The sequence below is a fragment of the Nematolebias whitei genome, chromosome 3, assembly GCF_014905685.2.
Source record: "Nematolebias whitei isolate Nwh7 chromosome 3, NemWhi1, whole genome shotgun sequence".
Taxonomy (NCBI): Eukaryota; Metazoa; Chordata; class Actinopteri; order Cyprinodontiformes; family Rivulidae; genus Nematolebias; species Nematolebias whitei.
Window position 1 is genome coordinate 34,519,739 of NC_056500.1, and position 14,760 is coordinate 34,534,498.

The 14,760-nt window shown below is 41.7% G+C and overlaps 1 protein-coding gene across 1 annotated transcript in view; it reads right to left on the bottom strand.

Annotated features, from left to right (window-relative positions):
- Positions 1–13,685, bottom strand: part of tet2 (tet methylcytosine dioxygenase 2) — a 34,523-nt gene extending 20,838 nt beyond the window's left edge. The window contains exon 1 of the mRNA XM_037698226.1: positions 13,288–13,685. The gene's annotated coding sequence lies outside the window, so the exon portion shown is untranslated. The remainder of the gene's footprint in view (positions 1–13,287) is intronic.
- Positions 13,686–14,760: the final 1,075 nt, after the last annotated feature.

Sequence of the window (14,760 nt, forward strand, 5' to 3'; positions counted from 1 at the left end):
CCACTTAGAGGGCCCCCTAGTGGCCCCGGGGCCCTAAGCAGCCGCTTAGTTTGCCTATACCTTGGGCCGGCTCTGGTCATGCTAGTTTTAGGGCGGCTGTGGCTGAGTGGTTAGAGCAGTCGTCCTACAATCAATGCAAGAGTTGGGGGTTTGAATCCACCAGCAGTCACATGCCCAAGTGTCCCTGGGCAAGACACTGAACCTCTCATTGCCTCTGATGTGTGTCCTATCAGTGTTTGAATGTGATAAAGCTCTGATTAGTCTCTTTAGAATGATTTGTTCAATTAGCTTTGTATAGATCTAGTAGAGTGATGTGTGAATGGGTAAATTAGGGCACAGATTGTAGTGTAAAGCGCTTTGAGTACCTTGATAAGATAGAAAGGTGCTGTATAAGTACAGTCCATTTAACATTTTCTAGAATACTATCGTATATTTTGACAAAAATCATCCATCCAGCATCTTCTGATTATAGATGGATGATGCCTGTACCATCCTGTACATGTCTTGTACCAGTCTAACATGTCCTGAACTCATGTTAGCTGACAACACTATGAAGACTGCAGGACATGTGTGATGCAGCACTGTAGGAAATGGTGGGACAGAGGTTAGAGAAGGTGGGCCTGTGATCGGAAGGTCGCCAGTTTGACTCCCTGGATTGACAACATCAAAATGTGGGTGGAAGAAATGAAACACCCACACCTGCCTCCACCCTCATTTGTCCCACTCTGGGCCCTTGAGCAAAGCCCTTAACCCCCACCATCTGCTCCCAAATAAGTCTACCTTGAAAATGAGTCCTTGTGACTCAATGAGACTACCTGTATAAATAAAAGTTAAATAAAATAAAAAAATCAGAGTCAGGGCTTGGGGCAGAAGCTTAAGCAGAGAGATCCAGACATCTCTGTCCACAGCCACCACTTCCAGCTCTTCTGGAAGGATTCCATGGTGCTTCCAGGCCAGCAAAGATGCATAGTTTCTACAGCATGTCCTGGGTCTTCCCTGGTGTCTCTTCCCAGTTGGACATGTCCAGAACACCTCCATATAAGGGGGCGCTCAGGAGGCATCCTTACCAGAGTTATATGAACATAGGTAAGGATAGGAACGTAGATCGACACCGGTAAACAGAGCTTTATCTTGCAGCTCCGCTCTCTCTTCACCACAATAGACCAGAACAGAATCTACAATACTGCAGAAACTGCACTGATTCGTTTATAATACTATCATATATTTTGACACATGCATCAATCGTCAAATGGTCTGTATCTTTATGTCTCACCTGCCACTGTCTTTTAACACTAAACACAACAACAGGTTTTAATATTAAAGTGAAACAGTCACAAGTGGAACAAGTCAGTGTTGAAGAATATTTTGTAGGTTCTTGCTAATAGACAAAAATGTAACCAGCATGCTTCTACTGTATTTGTTTGATCAGATTAAACTTGTCACTCTAAGGTTGACGTGTTTGAATCCCTTAAAGCCACAGCTGTCCTCAGCGCTCTCTGCTTGTGAGAGGATCGTGTAAGATTTGATGAGACAATGAAGAGTTGGTGAAATGTTGATCACCTGCCAGAGAATTTGGATTGAACCGAATCATACAGAAGATTTCTTTTGTTGCCAATGATGTGAAATGTAAAGCGTTGATCAGTGCTACTGGTCTGTCTTTTAACAAAACTAAATGGGCCTCTGGGATGGATTTCATGGAAAGTCTGAGTAATATATAAGAATATACAATTAATTTTTTGCAGCTGTTGTTTTTTTGTGAAGAACTCTATGAATGCTATTTTCTTTTTACCCTCTTTTTATCATCTCATAATGAGAAATTATGTGCAGATATTTTCTTTCTTAATAAAATTATAATTATTGGGGATGGTTAAAGAGGCTAGATCATTTGTGTTCACCAAAGATTACAAATTATCTGCACAAATAACTTGTTGGATGGATGCTTGGCTCCATTTCTGTCGTCAGTGCAACAGTTTGCTTTGCACTGGACTCACACTCAGGCATGCCAGTCCTCTGGAGGGCTGCCTGTGAAATCTGAGCGTTGTCAGAGTAAGAGAGGTGGACTGTTCGGTGGGACTTGGCAGCTCTGTGTGACATTCACCACCACAACAGCTGCTTGGAGGTCCAGAGCAGAAACACAAAGGAAATAGAAATGTTAGTATATAAATCAAAGTGTGATGTTTGATTGAATGGTTCCAGGAATGGGCCATAAACTCAAGTATACGTTTCCTTCACAAAGAAGGTTGTATTTTCCTGGCTCATAATAAAGACAAAATAGAAAATCCTCATTTTCACAATAGTCCTGTTGAAGTCTCTCTTTAAAACAGAATATGTTGTCATCTGAATATATGTAACCATGCCAACACTGGAACTCAGAGGCAAATTAATTATGGTTATACCAATATGTCACTTTTGTGTACCACATAAAATACCTCTCACTGTCTTTGCATGTCATTTTCAAGGCAGCACTAATGATAGCATGGATACAGAAATGGTCCATTTTATATGAAACTTGATCTTATTTTGTCAGACAGGAGTCGGGCAGTTCACAGAGCATGTAGCGGTGCTGCTGGTGAAACCTTATCCTGAGCAACCCTGTGTAATGAGGTCAGAGGGCTTGCATTGCTGCGTTTTAAATCCCTCTCAGAAATATTGAGCTGAGCTTGCTGCTCCGCAAACCTAATGACCTCCGGCAGCATCTTCTATCCCTGCCTGTATCAAGAAAAGCAGATCTGTGTCAGCTTTTCTGCAGCTCAGAGACGGGTGTTTGCTCTTCGGACATGTGTAGGTTGTTACCTGGATTTCAGAGACTCGACGCTCGGACCTTCATGTGACACATGTTGGTTCCATTAATAACAACAGGGTGGGGGAGGGGCTGACTCTGCATTGCACAAGCTCAGGTTTAGCTCTTTTTGAGTCCAGCACTTCTCTGTTATTGCTCTGTTCAGTTTAAGCACTAGTCTGTGACGTAAGGACAGTTTCGTCACATGAGGAGCCCGGAGCAACAGACCTGTTAGTCCTTCCTGTTCTCTACTCAACACCCCCGTCACCGGCCAAAAGTAGGACAGCCCTGCAGTTAGAAATAACTTCCTCAGAAACAAGATGAACCACTCTAACACTGACAAAGTTACACAACACACAAAGACTTCACGGAGAAGCTTCGATCCAGTTTACTATCTGCTTCTCTAAATTTGATGGAAAGATGAACCGACTTTGGCAGAGACAAAAAGGACAAACTTCTGTTTGTAATTTCTTCCCCAGAGAGCCTCCTCCCTTCCCCCTCTATGTGAAGAAGGGATCTGTACAATTGACATTGTTCTTTATGTCTAATGGGAGACAGATGTGTCCAACATGTGGACGCTCTCTCTGCAGTCTAACCCTGCTGGTTGGATTGTTGACATTACTCCTAACTCCATTCTTATCGAACCCTAAAAAGTATCATCATCACTTTGTTTCTGGCATTAACAACTCACACTGCAGGGACCAAAACTGGAAAACTCTCCTTTAAATCAGCAGAAAAATTAAAGTGTGGCCCGTGGTAACGCCACAGCTATAAAGTGTAATAAATGTGACCCATGAAGTGTTAAAGGCAAGACAACAGGTCAGTGGTTAGCACTGCTGCCTCACAGCACGAAGGTCCTGGGTTCAATCCCAGGTTGGACCTGGGGTCTTTCTGTATGGAGTTTGCATGTTCCTCTCGTGCTTGCGTGGGTTTCCTCCGGGTACTCCGGTTTCCTCCCACAGATCAAAAACATGCATGTTAGGCTGCCTCCAGGCCTCCCTTGCAAGAGATCTGTGATCTCAATTGGATTTGCCTGGTTAAATAAAGGTTAATAAATAAGTAAATAAATAAATAAAGTTCAGCTGTTTTGAAGTGTAAAAGTTATGAACAACGGATGTTGTAAAAAGCTTATTATTAGTTTAATTCTGACCCTTTTAGCAAACTAAAAGCTAGTCTGCATGAGGTCCGGACCAGAGGGGATCGGTGCCGTCCCGGATTCAAAACATTTTTGTGGTTCAAGCAAAAGCTGTTCTTTAAACTTTAACACTGTTTACAATTTAAAATTACACATTTATTCTGTGCAAAAGAAAACAATATTCATGCTGAGTGGACGTTCTAGTTGGCTGCTGCTGTTGGTATTTCTGTTAGTCCACAACTACAGACCTCTCAATGTAAATAACCACGTCATGTGACGTTAACAGCAATGTTTATAAAATAACATTCACAGAAACTGAAATAATATTTTTAAGACAGTTTTAGGATGAGAAAAAAAAACAACATTTTGTTTCTGGTCCTGCTCAGGCTAGTCTTTGTCTGAATTTAACTAAACTTTATTTCTCCAAACTGACATTGATCAAAAATCTATCTACAACAGGTAAGATATTACTTGTTCATAACCTTTTTATCCTTTAAATTATCTAAATATTGCTCTGACTTTTTAAGTGTGTACGCAGTTCTAAAGTTTATTCTCAAGCACATCTTTATTCCTTCGTCACAGCTGGAAGCCATCAGATTAAAATATGAAGAATTTCATATTTCAGACCAAACAACATTAAAACAACAAAATCTCAATCTCTGGGTGATATGGGTACTTTGAAAACAGTCTCAGGTTCTCCAACAGGAGAGTTTCAGGAGTAAATCAGTCAAATGATTGTTATGATTACGATTGTTAAATCCTGTTAGTTTTTTTTTTTTTCAGTTGAGGCACGGTCTGAATTGAAGCCCATACTGTCCAAAAGTAATCTTGAGACAGTAATACATGCTTTCATAACATCCTGGCTTGATTACTGCAATGCACTTCTGTTTTGAATCAGTCAGACCTCCATTGCATGATTACAAAATGCTGCAGCCTGATGTTTAACTGGTACAGGCAAAAGAGAGCACATTACTCCAGTTCTGGCCTCCCTGCACTGGATCCTGCGTCACTTTCAAATTCCTTTTAAAATCCTTCTGTATGTTTATAAATCTCTGAACATCTCTGCCCCCTCGGATCTCGCTGATCTGCTGCAGCCAAATGTCCCACAGCGCTCTCTGAGGTCAGCAGACCAGATACCTATTTGAATCTATGTTTTTATCCCATGTCCTTTACTTATTTTGTTTTGCTGTACAGTAGCCCCTCGCTACTTCGCGGTTCGTTTTTCACAGACTCGTTCTATCGCGGTTTTTCAAAGTAAGATTGGACATGACACACAATTGGCTGATTGATGGACGAGCCACACGATCGGTATGGAATTTTTATTTAAAATAAAGTATTTAGCACCTGCTGCACCTGTGTGCAGTCCACAGCTGCAGGACAATTGTCCTCCTGCAGTGTGTCATATCTCCACTCTGGTGGCAAAGAACAGCCGAGGCAGGGAGCTGAAATCATGACATTCTGGGCTCTTTTAGAGCGTTTAGAGTTTAGAAACATTGTTTAGAATATTGCAAGAGTGTGGGTAGGGTTTAAAACACCTTTATTTATATATACTAAAATAAACTACTACTTACTACTTGTACTACTATTCCTACTTGGCAGTTTTTCACTTATCAGGGGGGCTTCAGGATACGGATCCTCCACAATAAACAAGGGACTACTGTATAGTACTTTGGTTGGCCTTGTTGCCGTTTTAAGTTCTTTATAAATAAAGTGGTATGGTATGGTATGTTAAATGAAACATAAACTATAATTAGATGGAAGTCATTATTAAGAAGTGCTTTATTTTCATGTTTAATTACAGGAAGGTACTGTTGGACTCCATCAGGATTTGTTTTCCCAGTCTCAGTGCTGAAACTATACCTCTGAATAAATAATATCAAAAAGTGTACAATAGGCGATTATCAGAGTTGAAAGCATCCTGTGGTCTGCATGATGAAGAGCACAGAGACTCGTCTTCAGGGCACAGGAGGGATTCTACGTTTCATGTGTAACCTGACCACAGAGTCTTCTCACAGAGGTGACGTCACAGATCCAAACTGATGCACCTTTTCTGGATATGACAGTTTTGCCTGTAAATAATTGGGTGAATGTCTGCTTTGTGACCAGGTATTCACAGAATCAGAAGCTGTGTTAGCTTTTTAGGTTTAGAGATGAAAACATTCAGGTTCTTCTAGAAACGGTCACGAGTAAGAGTTTCTTTGTCGAGGATAAACCCCACCTCTGCACACTTCTGATACAACGTGTTGAACCTGTATTCCAGGAAAACTCTTCTTTGTTGATTTAGCTGCATGGACCACTCTGATCTGCTCAGTTTCCACACTTCATCAAAGGTGAGACATCAATATATTTAATAGTTCTGTTTATTTGGACAATTATAATGTTAGTTTTTTTGGGTTTTTTTTTACTCAGAAGTTAATATAATCCATGTTCAGCTTTTCTTGTGAGCGCTCAGGTAAAACATTGTCTGCACACAAATACTGACCCCGATTTAAGCAGAGCAGGTTAGTGCTGACGGTGGAGCATTAGCTCACATCTTAAACCTTTTCTCCTGTTTAATCAACATAATCTAAAAGTACAACCTGCCCAGCAGCTCACACAGTCTGGACCTGCTTTGTGTTCTCAAGCTGCATCACATGGACACTGAAGAAATGAGCTCCTGCACAAACAAATCCACTGACCTGACCCCAACCAGCAGCAATGCTCAGGATTTCCTTCCAACTGTCTCTGCTCCCTCGGCCCCTTCATCTGTGCAACAGTCAGCATGATGAACGGTGCACAGCGCAACGTGGATCTCTTTCAGGGTAGCTACAGCAACCATCTCAAGAGTGCTTCAAAGCCCATCTGGTCTAAACATCTCCCAGCATGGCTGATTGCATCTATGGCTGCTTCCTTATGGAGAGCACATGTGCTTCATGCAGTCATCCAGAAGTAGTTCAGAAGTTGCAGACTCTTCAGCCTCGCAGGACATTTAAACCTATCTTTTGGAAAAGCTAATTCCAAATGAGTGGTGATGAAACTAGCTGTGAAATGCTTTATGTTCATTCATTGTCCAATCCCTAGTACTAATGGCTCTGTGGTGGGACTGGGCCTTGACTCTGTGGAGAAGGTGATGGAGCAGAGGACATGCTCCAACATCAGGGCGATCATGTCCAGTCAGGGCCATCCCTTGAACGCTGTCTTCTCTCATCAGCGAAGATCAGGGAGCACCAGGTTCCGTTCATTGAGGTGCTCTACTGATAGACTAAACAACTCGTTTGTCCCTTGTGCCATTAGGTTGTATAGTTCGGCCACTCCTGGCAGGAACAAGAGAAGCTAGCTGGTTATGTCCCCTAACATGGTGCTTGATCTCCTCTTTTAGTGTTGTTTTAATTATTTATTTATTTTTGAATACTCCTTTTTTATCTGGTGGGTTTTTATCTTATTGTTCGTATGAATGGGAGCTACAGACCACCATGTAATTTCCTTCGGGATCAATAAAGTATCTATCTGTCCATCCATCCAATATGATTGGAGAAGACATCTACAAACTCTGATGTTCCTTCAGACAGGTTTACTGTACGTCCTCGTAAATATTCAGTTAGTTTTCATGATCCAACAATAAACTGTGAGCAGAGCAAATGGGAATATATGGCCAAAGGATAGTACTGCATTGCATTTAAAATGCTTTACAAAACTTCAAAGTTAGCAAACTTGTCCAAATGACATGATTTAACCTTTTTTTGTTGTTATCTACCTGGATGATTGAGCCTGCAAATCTTTTTTCTGAACCATTTTGGCCTCGGTCTCCCTTTAAGAATCTTGTCTAGATGTCTTGATTTAGCCTTTTTGTTTTTAGCTAATTTGAGATTTATTGAAAGCAAAAGGACAAACCATGGACTTTGTAACCCCAGAAATTAGATACGAGCTTCCTTCATCAAAGGTGACACTAAAGACATTCAGATGTAGAGCCCACAGAAGCTTCAAACAGCAAATCTTAGACGTAAGTAAATGTAGAATGTTTAGTTGCTTGTGTTTTTAGTTTGTGGTAGTTGTTGGTGTGTGATCAGCTGATCTGAGCTGATGAGGCGCTCATTGAACAGAAATCACAAACCCTCAGAGTCACAGCTCGTTTATTCCTCGACTCATTCCTGCCGCATCAGAAGCTACTGAAACCCTTCTCTCCATCTTCCCAAACACGAACAGTGTTAAAGAGCTAAACTCTGGGTCATGATGTGGGTGTCCGTTGATCCAGTTGGTTCTAAGAGAGACATCAGCTGAAGCTCGTAAAAATGTTGGTAATGAAACCTTTTATTGAGCCAAAGTGCTTCTAAGAAGATGCTGATGCCACTCCAGGCGTTTGGTACATTTCTCCTGTAAAGGACCGTCCAGACCAGCTGTCTGAACCTCCTCCTGTGGACAGCAGAACCTTTAAGAGACAACTCCTCCCCAAACAACTCTCAGCTGACCGCCATTTGAACCAGAACCCTTTATTTACACAGCTTTGGACTGCGTGGAGTTCAATGGTGTTTTCATGACTAAGGTTTGCAGATCATAGATGGGACATTACCTTTGGAAAAGGTTTAAACGTTTACAGAACAAGATTGGACAGTTTGTTTAGCCAGAAATTATATTCTGACAGGTTATATGCTCATAAACTCAAACTATTTGTCCTTTGAATGTTTGTGGTCACGCCTCTCGGCCTCATCATGGAAACTGATTTGATTTACCTGGAGCTGATTTGTTGATGTGCGTTTTGAGGTTAAAGTCCAAGAATCACACAAGGTTCAGTCACTTTTAAATCTTTAAAGTTGGCCTATTTCCAGTCTGTATAAAAACTCATTTAAACGGTTTGAAAAGGGAAAGGCAGTGAATTGAATGGCAGATACAGGTCCATATTCACTATAGTGTAAACATTTTAAACCAGCCTTAATTATATTTCCATATAGAGAAGCCTGATTTCATTATAATCTTCTGAACTGATTTTGATCAACAGTTTAAAACTTTCTGAAGGTCTTTGAAAGAGTTTATTTGGATTTTGGCTTCTTTTCTGAAGTAATTGTGCTTGACCATCACAAAGTGGACAAGTTCAGGACAAAGAAAAGCTGTTTTATGTATTAAAAACCTTTTTGCAGCAGATGACCAGTATCTGAAAGTCATGTATTTTAAGAAACAGGAACAAATCCAGCAATGACCTGAGAGAGGAGTCACCTCTCAGATCTTGTGTGTGTGTCAGGTTTTCAGCTAATGGCTCTTCAGGAAGCACCTTGTTGGCTCTTAAACCCTATTTATGTGTCAAACTGGGTTGTTTTTAATGTTTTCCATATATTAAATTGGATAGAATGGAAATAAATCATGTTTGTGACAAACTGCTTGTAACAAAGTGCCTAAAAGTCTTTATGATTCAACACAAGGCTGGCTCATCCTTTGAGTTTAGGAGACTTTTTACTCCTAAATGATTCAGAGCTCACAAGTGGCTTAATAAAGAAATGTAAAAAAAAGTTCCTCTGAAAAAGGTCAGGCACTGAAAGTAAGAGAAAAAACATTAAAACATCTTGAGAAAGCGTGAAAACAATTATAAATATATCAAATGAACGTCTGGCTTCTTGGAGCTTTTGTACAGTCAGTCACTTTATGTGCAGCACTGCAGCAATGCAAACCAATTTATTTTGAATGAAGGTTGAGTTTAAAATGCACAGCATCGAGAAAATACTTAAAATTGTGTTTCAGTGAAAACTAAAGCCCACAACTTTGAAGCATTATTGGTTAAAATAAAGATGTATTTCAGGCTCCTGCTGCTGTTAGTACATCTTTAACCAAGATGTGCATGGAACAACCTAAAACCAGGAGTGCTCGAGTCATGACTCCTCGGTGAACACATCCCTAACCTAGACTGTGGTTATGTGTCGCTTCCACTGGTCTAAATGGCAAAACGCTCAGTCAAGAAAAATGGACAGCGTGTGGGGGGAGCGGCTTGGCGGGAAGCAGGAAGAGATGCTATTGGCTTTATAGTTGTTACGTAATGTGTTTCTGCGCAGAATGCCAGGATCCTGTTTGTAAACAGAAAAGCCACGTGTGAATCCTCACGTGGAGGAAGCTTCCGAGCTGCTGCCCTCCCGCCTCACCCCTGAGGTAAAGCCTGACACTGATACACGCTCACAGTAACCCTCCCTGCAGCCCTGCGCATCAAACCCCCATCATTCTCAGTCACCACCACTCAGCTCGCCTCACACCGAACATGAAGACTACGGGTCACAGTCGGGATTCATCGTTCGCTTCGGTACAGATAAGACTTTTGTATCTGACACTCAAAAAACATTATCACAAATTTACAGCCCCAAACCTGCTGCAGGCCATGATTAAATCAGTCTCATTGACGAGTCAGACCTCAGTGGACGTCTTCTCTCTGATCCTGGTTTAGTGATAACCTATTTCTGAAATATTTATATTTCAGCTGGTTTACAATCTACAACAGTTCAACAAATGACAAAAGTGATGCAAAGTTCACACTATACACTTTTCTGAGTAAAGTTGGTAAAAGTGCATCTAAACAGTATTATAGCTCAGTGATTCTTTAGGGATAGATTGTGGTTTCCTGCCTTTCTCTCACCATAGATACCCCCACCCCTCCTGATAGCAGGCAACAGAGAAATCAATACTGCAGAAATCAATATAACTCTGCATCTCGCCATTTTGTCTTTCAATCTAAAAGGAGCGCAGTCTAAAATGTCCAACCAACCACTGAGCTTTGGTTCTGGGCCGTTTGAGCAACAGGCTTCAAGGTGGATAAATGACACTCGGGCTGGACGGAGCGGGGTCAGAGGTGAAAGCTTGGCTAAGGGCTTGGCTTTGTAAGCGGACAACATTGTTGTACAGCGCTATGGCAACTGGACATTCTTCCCAAAGGTGATATTGTCTTTGCCCCAGGAGTGAGTTAAAGGGAGCTCACGGCCTCGACGAAGGAGCAATCCAGCCGCGCGCCTTTATCTGTAGGTGTGGACAGACGAGAGCAGCTCTGTGGAGCTTGTGATTGATTTACATGGCCCATCCCCCGCTCTGCCCCCAGTAACCCCGTTAAACCTGGTGCCTTTTCAGCTACTGATGTCAGCCGTGCACAGGCCCATGAAAATATATCTTCTACGGCTGACTTTATTGTTTTAGCATGTGCTAGCATTTTAAAACCTGCACAGAGTGCAGCTGAACGTAATGGAAAACAGAAATATTACCGCAGCACGCCGACTGATAATTAATTAGACCATCCAAACAAAAATGCAGTTCCAGTCTTTTGTCTAACCGTTTCATGGGGTATTCTCTGCAACATCTTAGCACTGCTGTGCAGTGATTGCATCACATGTATGTGCATGCACCACATCATGGATCGCATGAACTCAGGCAGTCACAATGAAGCCTAGAGCCACAAGGACCAATCTTCAGCTATGGATTTGAATCTCCACGTTCAATCACCATGTTTGCAATATCAAAACAGTAACAACTTTTTGCACGAGGTGAGTGCACCCTAAAAGCTGGGTGTTTCGGTGTTTACAGACAATTACTGTAATTAAAATAGAATATGTTGTGTAGGAGCTGCATGCACAGACAACCAAGAGGAAAACAAAACAAAACTTCAGAATCATAAAGCCATACTGTCATCAGCTGCTCTCATCGAGGCTTAGTAACTGATGGCATGTAAACAGCTGTCTTCATTCTGACTTGCCTGTTCTGTTGTCTCCCCTGGATCCAGTCACAAAGGTCCTCTCTGCTAGGTGAGGCTTTCTGAACATTTAGGACTGTGGAGCCCTTTGTTGCTCCAGCAGTCAGATTGCACTGCTAAAGGTCACCCTGCAGAAATACTTTAACTTTACTTTGTGACCTGAGGTCAGAAAGGAGACACATGGTGGCAGTATTCAAGAGAATACACAGGAAAAACACACAGACCCAGAGGGAGATGTGTCGTCTTCAAATAGACCATTCAAATGGTGATTACAGTCTTTGGGAATTAGAACAAAATAACTAACAAATAAATAGATGTTGACTGTTTGGAATGAGGTTTAAAATCCAACTTCAACAAGGATTACCTCACTGCTCTAACTCCATTAATGTCACTTAAAATGCTCAAATATTTATTATTTCTTTAATGTTCACATATAGGAAGTCTGACCTGTTGTCAAGAGCAAACTGTTCGTGATATTTAACTACCTGTAAAGAATAAAAACATACTTTTATTTTAAGCTACCATTTGATTTGATTAAAATATAAATATCATGGACTTGCGACCCATCCAGGGTGTACCCCGCCCCTCGCACACTGATTGCTGGACATGGGCACCAGTGACCCCCATGACCCAAAATGAAAGAAGCGAGTAAAAGATAATGGATGGATAAATATCATGTTCAACAAACAATAAACTGAGTATTTCAAGTTTTGGTGAGGATACAGTTTGCATTCACCTTTTTTGCCAATTTGAGCAGAATGTGTTTAATCGTTTTATTTTTATTGCCGTAGTGCTTTGGTTTCATTGCTGTTTTCATAGATATTTTTCCCTCTCTTTATTGTGTTGTTGCTGCTTCGAGAACACAAATTTATCAGTTGGGAGATAAATAATTTATTTGAGCTTTTTGTGGAAAAAGCCGATTGTTTGTTGTCTTTTCAAAACAAACCATTTAGCTTCAAGTTAAGTAAAATGTTCATAAAAACATTGTTTCGGTCACTTTGTGGGGCTGTTGTGTTTCATCTCCATCAGAACCTTCTGACCTTGTCTGTCTTCCTAAGACATCCTGCTCAAGTCTCCTCTGCTTTGCTTTTCTGTGGGACGAGTCTTTGTGTTTCTGTTTTGCTTTGTGTCTTCTGTTTCTGCTGTGGTGCTGGGCCCGGTTCACTCGGGGCTCGTCCAGGCTGGACCTTTACTCTGACACGATACTGAACATTCATGGATTCATAGACACGAACATGCTGTGTGTCTGCATCTAAACACGTGAAAAGAATTATTGTTTTTATAACTCAAACACACATATTGTGTCAAACAGTATAAAAGTCATCCATGTACATGATTTTTAAATTTGCCTGATAACAGGGCTGTAAGCGCAGAGCATGCTCCTGGTATTTAAAATATGCTCCTGAACCAGCATGTAAGTGCACGGTTTCCTTGCGTGCCTTTAAAAGCAGCAGGAATGTTGAGTGAATTCAACTACAAAGAAAACAGAGTTATTCAGTTCCTGCTAAAGACAAAAAGACAACTGTCAGCCATGTTGGAGTAGCTTTATCTAATATGCCCTGTTATTAGGTTGGCTTGTTTTGTTACCGTCATGGACATCTATGCCTCACCTGATTCAAAAATACTCACAAACACTCTCAAGGTTGTAAGGTCAACAGAGGATTAATGCAGCGAGCACATTCTCACCTTCGTGTTTTGTCCCTCCACTTTGTAGAAAAACCAACAACCCGTCTGGATCGCCTCTTTAACAAATCCTAAAGGGCAGCCATCTTGCCTCCTTCTGTTCTATGAACCAGTCTATCCTCCACATCAATATTCATGGAAACCAGCCTGACGTTGGCTCTCATCGTCAGGAGCAGCCCGGGTGTCGCTGTTCTGCCGGCCTGAGAAGAACACTCACATGTCCCTGTGGAGGGAGGCATCCATACATCAAGCTTAGAAACGTATCTGCAGCCTGGACACACCGAGAGTCTGCTGACAAACTCAAAAAGAAGAAGCAAATCACGTTCTAGTTGAGTTCTTGTCACACAAAGAGGCAGGTTCTCTTTCCCCCCTTCCCTCAGCCAGCCGTACACAATAGTGAACACTATGATGGCTGCTCTCAAGCACTGGAGTGGATTCAGTGAAGAAAGCAGGACTCCTCCCCCACTCAACTTTGTGTTAAATATTGCACAGGTCTCAACTGTCTGACTACGACAGAGGAGAAACCGCCTCCACCCCCTTCCTATTCTCAGACAGGAAGCCAAGTGACTCAGGGTTTTTCCCTCCCTTTTTCTGTTGGAGGTTGAAAAACTTCCCTTTGGGCGTAAAAGAGTCTCTTTATGCAACATTACACTTCCAAAAAACACAAACAGTCTGGTTTAGAGTCATCACCAACAGCCTCCGTGGGCTAGCCGGCTCCTTTTTTTAAAAACGACTCTGCTGCAGGAAGCAAGACGTTGCTGCAGAGTCTCTGCCAAGATCCACCTCCTGTTGACACCGGCCACGTGGGCCTGAAAAGATCCAGAAAGTTGTGAGAGAGAGGAAGGAGCTGATGGTGACTAAAAATACAAGTTCAGCCCTGAAAAGCTGCTGTGACAACAAAACTATAGGTTTTCTACCGAAGCCAAGTGTGACACTTGTTATCTTTGATGCTTGATATCTCTGAGAACAAAGTTCTGCTTTGCAAGTAGTTTTATTTTTGTATCTCTGAGATACCGGGTTGTGTTCATAATCTGAAATAAAACTGATTGAAGTCTGCATGCCACACTTTCATTTTACTGTGGGATTCCTCCATTAGTGTTGCCTCTGAAATAATCTGCTTTTAGCTGCACTTCAGGCTTAAAAGCAGACCCCTCCTCTTTCCCAGAAGCCCCTGCTCGGCTGCACTGACATTTGTTGACTCAATACTTTCAGAGCAGAAAAGGAGATTTGTTTTTACACAGACTGGGGGAGGGGAGGAGGCAGAAAGGCAGGAGGAGTCAGATCTGGACTCCAACACTGATCCCACAAAGATGCACAATAACTGCTTCCACGTTCTACCAGTCAGGAGAGAATCGCTCTTTGGATAAAAGTGGCTTTAATAAAAACACATCGTTCAAATGTAGTGAAAATAATGAGCACGGATTTTTCTGCTCTTGCAATAAAACATGACGGAAACGTCCAGAATACAAAGTATTT